General features: G+C 45.3%; 1 protein-coding gene across 1 annotated transcript in view; it reads left to right on the plus strand.

Annotated features, from left to right (window-relative positions):
- The window catches only part of TMEM260 (transmembrane protein 260), a 72,235-nt gene that overhangs the window by 18,596 nt on the left and 39,746 nt on the right, over positions 1-13,893 (plus strand). The window lies entirely within an intron of this gene.

The raw sequence follows: 13,893 nt of genomic DNA on the forward strand, positions 1-13,893 counted from the left end.
ACATGGGTTGCAGGTCACTCCTTGTGTTCCGGGAGATCTTGAAACAAACTGGGATACAGGAAAAAGGAACAGCAAACCACATTTGTGCATTGCGTGTAGGCTTCTAAGAGCATCACCACATGGGGGGGGGAATCGCGTTTGCTTACCGTTGCTTCTCCGCCCACGCATTTGTCCCTCTTTACTTCCTCTTTTGAAAGAGGATGTAAACAACGTGCCTGTGGCCCGTTCAGTGGGCCGTTTTGATCTCGCTGCTTCTGCACACAGCAGGAGATAGCGGCAACTTCCGTCTTTAAAAATGTCGGACTTGGGTGGTTTTTTGCGGCGCGGAGAAGGCGAGAAGGGGCGGGAGGCAGCCGGCGTCGTGAGAGGGACCCGCGAAAATCCGTGAGTGCCCAGTATCGAGCGTGAAATGAAACTCTCTTCTGATGGAGCTCTAGCACGAGAAAAAGGGCAGTTTTGCAGGCGGCGGGGCTGAGGGGACTTGATATTTCATTAGTTTCGTTGTGAATGATTCAAGCCGTCCCCTTCCCACACACCTTCAGCAGTATTGGAGACTGTTCTCCCTGCTGTGGTAGCAGGTGTAGTAATGCATAGGAGTAAAGGGGGGGCAGTCCTGTGGGTCTTTCCGTGGCTGGGAGAGGCCTGGTTACGTGCCTGTGCTGAAACGCCAGCGGTAATAATAATGTAGCGTTTTCAAGTGTTCAGAGCATTCCACGTGCATTGTCTAGATGCATCCTTACAACAACCCTGTAAGGAAAGTTAATGCTGTTGTGTCATAGAATCATAGAATAGCAGAGTTGGAAGGGACCTGCAAGGCCATCGAGTCCAACTCCCTGCTCAATGCAGGAATCCACCCTAAAGCATCCCTGACAGATGGTTGTCCAGCTGCCTCTTGAAGGCTTCTAGTGTGGGAGAGCCCACAACCTCCCTAGGTAACCGGTTCCATTGTCGTACTGCTCTAACAGTCAGGACGTTTTTCCTGATGTCCAGCTGGAATCTGGCTTCCTGTAACTTGAGCTCGTTATTTCGTGTCCTGCACTCTGGGAGGATTGAGAAGAGATCCTGGCCCTCCTCTGTGTGACAACCTTTTAAGTATTTGAAGAGTGCTATCATGTCTCCCCTCCATCTTCTCTTCTCCAGGCTAAACATGCCCAGTTCTTTCAGTCTCTCTTCATAGGGCTTTGTTTCCAGACGCCCCCCCCCGCCCCCTCAAACTTCCCCCACCCACCCCGTCCTCATATTGCAGATTGGGAGAGTGTGCTTGAGAGAACAGGGCTTGCTTAAGACCACCTACTGAGTTCATGGTAGAGGCAGGCTTGAAACGGTGGGCTCCCTGGTTTGTAGCTGCAGTACGTGTGCGGATGCTGGAGCTACATCGGTAAGGGAATTCACAGTGGAGGCTGGTGGCTCCAGGGTCAGTAGGGTGGTGAATCCGCTCCGGGTTTCAGTCTGAACCCAGGCAGAGTTCTGCCTGGTTCTGCCTGAAACCAGGAGCGGATTCACCGCCCTACTGACCCCGGAGCCACCAGCCTCTGTTGGCCATTCTTATCTGCCTGCTGCACCTCTTCTTAGTTGGGTGTTTCGTGCAAATGGCCCCAGCACACGGTTCTGGGATTCACATGCATATCCTAGACATGGGGGAGTTGTACGCAGGAGAGCACCTCCCACTTACCCCCCTGTGGAGGGTAAGTTCTTTTTTGCTGAATGTTTTTTTAAAAAACAGGCTTATTTAATGACATTATGCTACAAATGAGAGTGTCAGGGCCATTTCTAGCAAACCCAGAATGTTTCACCCTGTAACCCAGAGTATTCCAACAAGAGACTTTTCTAGAGCTGAGGCAGTTGAGCTCTTACACACACACATACACACAATCAGTATAATTGCCCAACTTTTAATAGATGAGGCAATTTTTACTTTGCTGACCGAAATTCAATATTAAGAGTTTTACCGCACCGGGGCTATTTTGAAGATATTTAAATAATGCAACCTCCCCCCCTTCCCACTACACACAACTTAATAATGCTGGCAAAATATTTACTTTTGGGTAAACATGTTGATCTTAATTAACTGATGGCAACCAACCTCCTGGGCACACTTTCAGTTATTTAGAAATCCAGTTAATCATTATTAAACATTCCAATATTGCTTTTAATGCTCTGGAGTGCTTTCACCGTCCTTATTTCATTCATCTTTGCAAAAAGAAAAAGAGAAAAAAGAAAAAGAAAAAAGGGCCCTTGCAAGTCGGGTCATTAATAATCCTATTTTATGGGTGGAGAACTGAGGCTGACAGATACCAAGTCGCCCAGGGCCACTCTGTAAAAACATTCACGGCTGAATAAAGCATTGGACCTGAGTCACCCAAGTCTAAATACCAACACTGCTGCATTACACTGGCCGTTCTGATAGCTTTCAGAACTTTTTCTTTTTCTTTTTAAAAAAAGATAAAACAGTGCCACTTCTTGTGAATAAATGTTACGAGAACAAACCAGGCACCTGAATTTACAGGTAAGGATTTAAAGAAATTGCCTGAACCACTCTTGAGTGTGAATGCTTCCTGCAAATAGCGCTTTGGACGAGGGAGACAACCCTCAGCTTTTGAGTGCCTCTTCTTACACACTTCCTTTTCTGTCAGATGAAGAATTACTGTTCTTGCTCTGCGTTATTTGAAATTCAAACCTCTTCTTTACTCTGCCAAGCACTCCCGCCAAGCCGCGGTGGAAAAGACCGTGGTTGAGCGTGAGAGAGATCAGTGGATGGCCGTTGATGCTCGTAGGCTATGATAAACGTTTTACATACTGTGTGCCTGGAGGGAGAGCTACCTTATTTGCTTAAGTACACCTCTCTAATATTTCATGAATAGGGGCTTTTCCTATCAGATAATTCATCCTTAACTAATTTTCAGCGTAGTTAAAGAAATAGGGTTAATAAAAATAATAATAATAAAAAAGGCCCAAAGCTTTTAAGGGGAAGTATTTAAAGCATGAACTCTCAAGGCAAGGCGGCTTTTGTCGTATCGGTTAGGAACAGCGTTGAGAATAATGTTAGAGAAGAATAAATAATAACGCTCTAGTTCCATTAGTGGTGGGGGAGGAAAATCCCCCTGTTGTATACATTTTATTTTAAATTAATCTTTAATGCATTCCTCGTAATACTGCTCTTTGTAAGAATCCACCCTCATCTTCCATTTATTCTAACACCACAGGCGGAAATCCGACGAAGGAATTACATTTGTGGGTGGGGATTTTTGTTGTCCTACGGGGGGAAAGAAAACAGGTAAATTAAAATAAAATTACAATGGCAAGCCAAGTTTGGGAGGTGTTTTTTATTATTATTAAAGGACTTTAACATTTAATTTTACAGACACTAAAAAAATGTGAAGCTGTATAATATTTGATAATGCACTTTGCACATGAAAGAATGTGTCAAACATCTTATGACCGGGTGTTGTTATTTTTTTAAAAAAAATCTTATAGGAGCATGCTAGTAAGACAGTGTCTAGATATATCACAGAAGTTGTCCCAGCCACACTGAAGCCAATAGGCTTCCTTTAGAGTTTTGCAGTTTGAGGATGGCACCTTTTAATAGCCCTTGGTCTTGCGTTGCATAGAAAAGAAAGATGCCCAGTTTTAAATCTCCAACACTAAATTTTTGAGCGGGCATTTTCCAACCATGAGTGTTGGAGGTGAACCGTCTCAGTGCTGTTGCGTGATGTTGTACGCTGTGGTGTCTCAGTGGCTTGTAGGCCACGCTCACCCCATGCACGGCTGTGTTAATCTCACCGATTCTTAAATGCAGCTAGAAAATTTTCAGATGTGGTTGTCAAATCTGCCTTGAGAATGGTGGCTGCCATTTGCACACATATTTCTATAATCTCTTTAAAAAAAAAAAAAGTTATCGAAAGGGCATTCTGTAAGAGAGCCACTGAAATGTTTCAAGTTCCTTTAGGACAGCGGTCTGCAGTTTAAAAATACATTTGAAGACGTCGCCTTCTTTCTCTCTCTGTTTAGAGGCATTCAGGACATAGTTAGTGAGGTTGTTTTGGGGTGGGGTGTGCGAATCGCAGGGTTCTACATATTCCGAAAACCAGTTTCCAAATACGATATCCCCCCCTTTGCATTTACAGAGGACGGAGTGACCTTTGTAAGTCTTTTTGGATCTTTTTTTTGGATGGTGGTGGGGTCTCGAAATAACCGCCCTCCCACCTTCCGTCAGGCCCTCCTTAATACAAAATAGTCCGCCGATGGCTTTTAAGGCGACAAATAACTAATGAAGTCCACATCCTTTGGGAACCAGGCGGTTCAAGTGGCAGATCTGTTTCCTCCTCAAACAATAAGCACCCTACGGAAAGGGGCAGACCATCTCTATGGTAATTTGGAGCCGAGAGCGGCCTATTGATTCGGTGGAAGAAGACATTATACAGTGTCAGTTGGGGTTGTTACAATTTCATTTGTCGCGTGACCCAAACTTAACCTTCTAAAAACCTTTTCTTCCGTGTACATAAAGCCCACTGGCCGGCTGCGTTGACTGCACTGACAGTTGAGTACAGTAAAGAATCGCAGCTTGGGTCCTTGCTGGTGTGTTTTGCCTCCCCCCCCCTTTCTTAAAACCAACCAACCATCCTTTCCTCCTCCGCGCCCCCCCCCCCCGCGCAATTTCCTCCGTTTATACGCTATGTAAATCAGTTCTTTTAATAGATTTCGTTCCTTTGTCTGGCGTCTGTTTCGAGACATCTCTCAAGTTTTATGTTCATTTGCAGGTCAAGATACTTCCATTTTAATGTTTAATTGGAGAAGGCTTTTGATTCTTACAATAGTTTCATTCATTCCCACTTAAGAGGACATTGTTCTACATGGTGGATTAGTGTTAACTGTATTCTGACACTTTGTTCTTCTAATCAGGTTTTGAATTCTGCCAGGTAGTTACGTTTTTCTCTCTCCTTTTTGATGTGCACAACAACAACTCCCCGTTTTAATCTATACTTGTTGCCTGAACCAGGTATTTTTCAAAAGGCAATTTTTATTTCCCTCCTTAATTTTTTTTTATTTTATCCCTTTCGTTTCTGCGGGACCGTGTTTGATGTCAGTTCTATGACTGCTCGCTTTTACAAACCGCATAGCGCTTGCATACCGTCTTCAAATGTCGTGGTTGTGTGTAAAGCGTTCAGAATTTGTTTGTGGAGGTGTCTTTTGGTTGTTTTTCTTTTGAGATGAAGTGGAAGGTGGGGAACCCGTTTTTAAAACCGTTTTGCTTGTTGACGTTTCAGTGCTTTCGAAATCGCAACGGAATGGTTGCGTGTGAAATCCACGTGCCTTCGTTTTCTTGCTGCTGAAAAGGATATTTTAATGTTTTCATCAAAGAGATTTTTTTATAAGCTTTCTGTTAGGATAGGACGGAGGTATGGGACATTTAGCACTATCCATTTTACCAATTGTGAAACATGCATCATATTCCCCTCAAAAGAGGGGTGGGGGAGAGACATACCAACTTGCTGTAATTTAGCTGTAATTGTTTCCTAAATACCTTTTTCGTAAGCTTTTGCAACTATACTGGAGCGTTTGGCATTCTCTAAGGCCGCTGAAAAGAGAGAGTCTCTCATTAACTCACATTCCAAAACCTCAAATTTTAACATTAATTCCATGTAGGTTTGAAATTGCATGGCTATTAGAAAACTATTGCATGGCTATTAGAAAACTATGGCTATTAGGGCTATAAGAAAACCTTCCTGTTTGTAGCAATGTAGGAGAAGACATAAATTAAAAGCAAACATAACTTTTTACTTGCAGGGATGGGCCGGGAAACAGTTTTAAAATTCTCTTTAGTTTACATCGAACAGACATTTAAATTTTATGCTGGTGAGACACAGAGGGAAACTTGCCTCCTTTGGCCTTGACTTTTAGTTTTCATTCTCGGCAGGAGGAAAAGAAGGACGGAAGTTATCTTGAAGCGAAGCCATAATACGCTGCTCATTTAAAACAAAAGCAGGGATTCACGGGGGCAGCTGGCAAGCAAAATGGATTCTCATATCTGTTCGCACCCACAGCTGAAAGTCCCAAAGTAGCATTAACGTTTTTGCTGAAGCAAAAAGAATCTTAAATACCCCAAGCTGGAGGGGGTGGGTAGGGGGGCACGGAAGGGAAAAACTGTTCCTCCAAAGTTAAGCCAGAACTGTAGAAATAAAAAGGTAAATTTGGTTTTCAAGCAACTACCTCTGCAGTAAGTTTGGCTGATGAAACGAAAGGTTAGCTCTCGTGCGTTTGCATTTATGTGGCATTTTGCTCCCAGAAATCCAGTTTTCAAGTTTAATGGGATGAGCTACCTTCAGTTTGGTTGGGGGGCAATGAGATTTATTCCCCTGCCACCTCCCCAGGACGTTTCTTGAGCTTTATGGACTTGTGGCTCATTTGAGGATTTATGATTTATATTTAGATTTCTTGTTGTGCTTATTCAACAGTTGAAGTCTTTGTTTGACCCTACTGTTGTGACTCCCTTTTCTGTTGCTTTGCTCTGTGTTTGTCATTATTGGCTCCGACCAGGCCGCTGTGTCATGATTCCACCGCCACCCCCCTTTCAATCCTTACCTACCTACTGTCATACAAATTAATTGATCAGATTTTCCACCTAACCAAGTGTCTCTGTGCTTTCATATACCGATCTGGAGAATTCCTTACTCTAAGCAGAGAGCTTATTTCTCTTCAAACATTGTATCTTTGACCATCATCCCATTCAGCCACGAGCAGAAAATTAAAATGCAGCCCTTGAAAAGAGTGCAGAATCTTCCGATTTAAGGTATATTTGGGTACATTTCTTCCAGATTAGAGATTACTCTAGACCATTGCCTTTTTGTCTGGCTTTTCTGCAAGGCTCTTTATGATTTCAAAAGCAGCTCATGCTTAAGTAACAAGTAGCTTCTAAGTTTTAACGAAGTGGGGGTGGTGGAATAAAAGACTCTAGAAAGCTCTCGTATTAATTTCCCTTTTAGGAGACTATCAACCGTGACCCCTTGGCTAATTGATCTCTCTCTCTCTCTCTCTCTCTCTCTCTCTCTCTCTCTCTCTCACACACACACTGTGCACACTTCCAGTGAAGTTGCATTGATGAATAGAGACTTCATAGGGCCCTTAACAGTTTCTCTTAATTTGCATTTGCTTAAAAAGCAGGCACATTTTCGACTCAAGGATCTGTGCTTAATTTTGGAAGTGGGAAGGTTGGTGGGGGGAGGAAGGAGAGAAAAAAGCAGGCCAAGTGACCCCCCCCTTCCATCCTTAAAAATTATTAAAAAAAAAAAAAAGACTGAAGAATCTTTCGTGACAGCTAGTCAGAGTTAGAATTAGTTCAAGGAAATGTTAATAAAGCACTGCCTCGTCTAATCCTCTTGATATCGCCAGGTATCCTCCTGTTCATGGGTTAATTGCTTTAAAAGCAGAGCCAGTATGCTGAACGGTGGGCCGCTTCACCTTTTCACAGCTGTTCCCATTGAGTGACAACTAAATCCCATGTGTAAGATGAGGAAGAGCTCAATCTCCAATTGGGAGAAAATTTATGTAAACCGCAATCCCTTCAGAATGTGTGGAAGTCATAGACTTTCTTGATTTACTCTGCTTTCCCCAGAAAGCTCCATTGTTCCCCTGCCTAAGTCCCATCAAGCCTTTGTAGGAGAATATCACAGCCACGGCAGATAGCTTGAAATATATAAATGCTATCATAGCTCTGATTAATAGCACCGCTTATGAGTAAGGTCTGATAACGGAACTGCTCTCCACTCAATTTCAGATACCGTTAATGGAATCTGTCTTCTGCAATTGTAATGTGAGAAGGTCTAATTTGCTATGGAGCTTGGATCTGTCACCAGTAGGGGATTGTGGGGTCAGAAGGGAGCTGCCAGGTTTTTGCCCTGCAGCTTGTATCTCATGCTTTGAATGGAGCAGCCCCCTGCCTGCTCGTGAGCTGATAGGGCCCTCAGTGGGGTTTATGCCACTTCGCACAATAGGCGAAGGGCTTCCTCGCCCCGGCTTCGTAATTGTGAAGCGAGCTCATATTTCCACAGCTACACTGCTGCATAATTTCTAATAAGTGGGTGGTTTTTTCCCCCTTCTTCTTCTTCTTCTTCTTCTTCTTCTTTTTTTTTTAACAAATGTCAGATTATGAAAAGTTTCCTCAATTACCAAAAAAAAAAAAAAAACTTATAAAACATTTAAATTGCTAAATCTGTTTCCTGCCGAGTTTCTCCCCCCCCACCCCCCCCGGTCCCTTCATGCCCCCAACTTTCTGTTCTAGGCCCTACTTAAACTGCACCAGTTGAAGCTGTGAGAAAGTGCAAGTTTTATATAACGTGTGTGGAAAATGCATGTCTCAAAATGATAGATTGGGTCGTAGCATCGCCCTGGCAGTTTGAAAAGCGCAGGCTTGCCACCCGGGGAGTTTGGTGCAACTTCCAGAGACAACTTCCAGTAACTTGTAGAGGGAAGAGTTCTTGAAACGGATTTCACTGTGACGTGCTTTTTGATGGGGCTGCTTTTTTCATAGAATCATAGAATCATAGAATAGTAGAGTTGGAAGGGGCCTAAAAGGCCTCCGAGTCCAACGCCCTGATCAATGCAGGAATCCACCCTAAAGCATCCCCGACAGATGCTTGTCCAGCTGCCTCTTGAAGGTCTCTAGCGTGGGAGAGCCCACAACCTCCCTAGGTAACTGGTTCCATTGTCATACTGCTCTAACAGTCAGGACGTTTTTCCTGATGTCCAGCTGGAATCTGGCTTCCTGTCACTTGAGCCCATTATTCTGTGTCCTGCACTCTGGGAGGATCGAGAAGAGATCCTGGCCCTCCTCTGTGTGACAACCTTTTAAGTGTTTGAAGAGTGCTATCATGTCTCCCCTCCACCTTCTCTTCTCCAGGCTAAACCTGCCCAGTTCTTTCAGTCTCTCTTCATAGGGCTTTGTTTCCAGACCGCTGATCATCCCGGTTGCCCTCCTCTGAACACGCTCCAGCTTGTCTGCGTCCTTCTTGAATCGTGGAGCCCAGAACTGGACGCAATACTCTAGATGAGGCCTAACCAGGGCCGAATAGAGAGGAACCAGTACCTCACGTGATTTGGAAGCTATACTTCTATTAATGCAGCCCAAAATAGCATTTGCCTTTCTTGCAGCCATATCGCACTGTTGGCTCATATTCAGCTTGTGATCTACAACAATTCCAAGATCCTTCTCATTTGTAGTATTGCTGAACCAAGTATCCCCCATCTTGTAAGTTGATTAAGAACTTCTCAGGACCGTCCTTCAAGAAAGACATCAAGGAAAAGCCACCGTCTCCAAGTGCTGGGCCCTCCGCCCCCACATCAGAAGGATTTTGAAATTCCGAATCTGCTGAACTTTTGTCAGTTTCTACTGACAGAATTGTAAAACAGAGAGATTCCTCAGGGCTGTCTGTTCTGAATCGGATTGGGCCCTTGATTGGGTCACCTCAGGAAGTTCTCCTGTGTAACTCACCTCCCCCAGTCGAAATGAATGGGTCCTTGGCAGCAGCAACCTTGCAAAATTGTCATTCTTTCCAAAATTTTCAAAATACTAGAACCCGGGGTCATCCCAAGAAACTGATTGGTGAGGGATCCAGGGCAAATAAAAGGAAGGACTTCTTCGCACAGTGCATAGTTAAATTATGGAACTCACTACCACAAAATGTAGTGAGGGCCACCAATCTGGATAGCTTCAAAAGGGGGTTGGATAAATTCCTGGAGGAGAAGGCTGTTAAGGGCTCCTAGCCCTGATGGTTGTGTGCTGTCTCCAGTATTCAAGGCAGTAAGCCTGTGTGCACCAGTTGCTGGGGAACATGGGTGGGAGAGTGTTGTCGCACCCTGTCCTGCTTGTTCATCCCTGGCTGACGGCTGGTTGGCCACTGTGTGAACAGAGTGCTGGACCAGATGGACCCATGGTCTGACCCAGCAAGGCACTTTTGATGTTCTTATGTTCTTAAGGATGTTTCTATAGTAAAACCCTTTGGATCATGTCCTACGCCAGGTACCTATTTTCAGGTCATGTATCGATGTATTAGGACTTCAGCAGAGATTAGAAAAGATTGCTAATTACATAAAAGCCAAAGGCAGGCCCACAATCCAAGTTAAAATGCATTTCATTGGACCTTGATTTTAATTGGCGCCCTCTTCTGTATTGGCCCACCATCAGCAGACGTTGAGTGCTTGCTATTGAAGTGGCCACTCCACCCACCCTGGCCCACAAAGGTTCTGCTAGGCTCCACCCACTACTGCATCAGGCTCCACCCAGGAGCTCCCAGCCTCAACCCCTTGATTCTTGGGATCTGAATTTTTGATGTCTTGGCAACTCTGTGATACCGTGATGCTGAAAAATGCCGTCGAGCACAAGCGGGCGGCCCCCAGATGCTATACTGCATTCTGTGGGTACCCTCCTGTTTGTGTTTTGGAGGGCATGAGGGGAAAGGTTGGGTGTGTTTCTGTGAGTGTGCGTGAGAGAGTGGGGGACAGCGCTGTGTGTATGTCAGAGAGAGAGAGAGAGAGAGAGAGAGAGACGGAACATGACATAAGAAGAGCCTCACTGGATCAAACCAAAAGCCTATCTAGTCATAAGAACATCAGAAGAGCCCTGATGCTGGATCAGACCAAGGGTCCATCTAGTCCAGCACTCTGTTCACACAGTGGCCGACCAGCCGTCAGCCAGGGATGAACAAGTGGTCCATGGTCCATCATTCTTTTCCCAATCAGTGGCCAATCAGACGCCTTTGGGGAACAATACCTGAAGCACAATATTATCCCGGTGCTTGGGTTCTTCAGCGATGCTCCTGATCATCCCAGGATCCCTCTACCACCATCTTTGACCCCACCACCAGGATCATGTGGTCCTTGACCCCGCCGCTGCATGTAGTCCTTGAGGAGGGGGGGGAGTGTTTCCTGGCCCTGCTATAGAGCCAAGGGGCAGCTCAGTCTTATCCGCTTAGCTGGTGGAGTAAGCAGGTTCTTCACACCACATATAGGTGTCCTTGCTTAACATGAGGCATGGGGGGGGGCAGTTTCCCAATATTTAGCAGTGTGCTCTGAAAGACAGGATGACAAATTGCTCATCGTACATAAATGGGCTTGGAGAAGGAGTATCAGTTCAGGGAGGCATATTTTGATTAAAGGCTTGTGCACAGCCCCCTGATTTGACTCGGAGGCCAATTCGGAGTTTCCAGAGCGGCCCCGTTTTGACTCGGGGCGCCTCTGTATTACCCTGGCTCACTTTGGATTCAGCTTCAAATCCGAAGCAAGCTGGGTCTTGGGGTTTCCCTGGCTCCTGGGAAAGCCAGATGTGTGAGGCTGGCCGAGAGTCCATTGGACTCCCCTCTCCTTCCTTCCCCGCCCACCTGTGGGATTTACCTGAAGCCGCCCATCCTCTATGAGAGCCACTCTGGACTGCCACAGATCTGTTGTCATAAACTACAGCAGGTGGGAGGGAAAGAGGACAGTGGCTGCCCATTGGACCGAATCGGCCCGAAGTGCTTCATCTGCTTCGGTCCGAGGCAGCCCAATCTGGTCCAGATTTGGAGTTTGGGACCAAGGTGCATTGTTTCATTCAGAAAGTTAGAGAACCAAACCCTCTTAGCCCCATCACCTCCTCCAGGAAAGGTTGTAGATCAGTGGAAGAATACCTTCTTTGCATGCAAAAGGTCCCAGGTTCAATCTCCAGGTAGGGCTAGTAAATAATTCTGCCTGCACCACTAGAGAGGCACTGTCAATCAGTATATGCTAGCCTTCCCCAACCTGGTGTCCTCCAGTTGTGTTGGACTGCAGATCCCATATTTCCCAGCCAGCATGGACCACCATTTTGGGGAAGGCTGGGAGAGGCCATGCTCAGCTAGATGGACCCAATTATTGGACTCCGCATAAAGCATCATTCGATGGAGGTTTCAGGCGTGCTGGAAGCCACGCCTAAAGGAAGCCAGATTCCAGCTGGACATCAGGAAAAACTTCCTGACTGTTAGAGCAGTACGACAATGGAATCAGTTGCCTGGTGAGGTTGTGGGCTCTCCCACACTAGAGGCCTTCAAGAGGCAGCTGGACAACCATCTGTCAGGGATGCTTTAGGGTGCATTCCTGCATTGAGCAGGGGGTTGGACTCGATGGCCTTGTAGGCCCCTTCCAACTCTGCTATTCTATGATGATTCTATGATCTTTCGAGAGGCTGTGTAATGTGGTCTTTGCACCCTGGTGCCTTGCAAAGTCCAGGCTGGCTGGGAATGATGGGTGTTGTAGTCTGATGTATTTGGAGGACACCAGGTTGGGGAAAGTTGGTGTCGTGGATAAAGAGTGTCAGGTGGGGGAGATAAGGACTCCCATCCCCCATTTAGTTATGAAGATTGGCGGATGTCATGGGCCAGCCGTGTTGAGCCTAGCCTACCTCAGCGGGTGGTTGTACACCACCCTGCAAACGTTGGTCATTTTATGGATTGATTACGTTTGTACGTTGGCCAACAGCCGAAGCTCCCTGGGTAGTTGGACAAGATACAAATATGTAGAATATATAATTACGTAATAAATAAAATTGTTGTGGTGGTGTGTGTGTATATATATGTGTGGGACTCTATATTTTGTCCTGAGCTCCTTCGAGGCAGAGTGGGATGAGAATTTAATACATAAACGATTTAGAGACCACCTCAGGACCTGGCCTAGTTGGACTGTACCCTGCTTCGTAGTAACTGGCCAGCGAAGACTTGAGTGCCATTTTGGGGTGGAAAGTTGGGATGAACATCAAATCAATCAGTCAGTAAAATATGGCCACCTCAGAGCCTGACCTAGCTGCATTTCCTTTCCCCTCACAGGGTCATGACTGTCCTGTGAGAACGTTCCTTCTGCGTCTTATGTTGATGTTGTTTATGGAGATATTTTTACATTTGTCTTCATGTTATTTGTAAACCCTCTTGGAAGGATTTGTATTTTGAAAGGAGGAATAGAAAGAATTGTAATAAATAAATGGAGGGCCCTTTGTGGCTTGAGACCTGTCTGACAGGGGAAGGCTTGTACCTGCATTCTATTCTCTTAACACCAGAGATATTCCTGGGTGCAGCCCTCAGACCTGGATGGAATTTGGTGGATCATTTTGACCTTCCAATATGCAACATGTCCCTAAGCTCAGCTTCTGTACCATAGAATCATAGAATCATAGAATAGAATAGGGACCTATAAGGCCATCAAGTCCAACCCCCTGCTCAACGCAGGAATCTTCCAGAGGACTGGAAGATGGCCAATGTAAGACCAATTTCCAAAAAGGGATCCAGGGGGGATCTTGGAAATTACAGGCCGGTTAGCTTGACATCTGTTCTAGGTAAATTGGTTGAAAGCATTATTAAAGACAAAATTAATAACCATATAGAAGGGCAGGTCCTGCTGAAGAAGAATCAACACGGCTTCCTCAAAGGCAAGTCCTGTCTCACAAATCTGCTAGAATTCTTTGAGAGTGTCAACAAACATATAGACAGGGATGATCCAGTAGACATTGTTTACTTGGACTTCCGAAAGGCTTTTGGTAAAGTCCCCCACCAAAGACTCCTGAATAAACTTAGCAGTCATGGAATAAGAGGAGAGGTCTTCTTATAGATCAGTAACTGGTTAAGGAACAGAAAGCAGAGAGTAGGAATAAATGGTCAATTTTCCCGATGGAAGGAAGTAAATAGTGGGGTCCCACAGGGATCGGTATTGGGACCAATTCTTTTCAACTTGTTCATAAATGATCTGGAATTTGGAGTGAGCAGTGAAGTGGCCACATTTGACGATGACACCAAATTATTTAAGGTTGTTAAAATACAAAAGGATTGTGAAGAGCTCCAAAGGGATCTCTCCAAACTGGGAGAGTGGGCATCCAAATGGCAGATGCGGTTCAATGGAAGCGAG

The sequence above is a fragment of the Elgaria multicarinata genome, chromosome 2, assembly GCF_023053635.1.
Source record: "Elgaria multicarinata webbii isolate HBS135686 ecotype San Diego chromosome 2, rElgMul1.1.pri, whole genome shotgun sequence".
In the NCBI taxonomy this organism is placed as follows: Eukaryota; Metazoa; Chordata; class Lepidosauria; order Squamata; family Anguidae; genus Elgaria; species Elgaria multicarinata.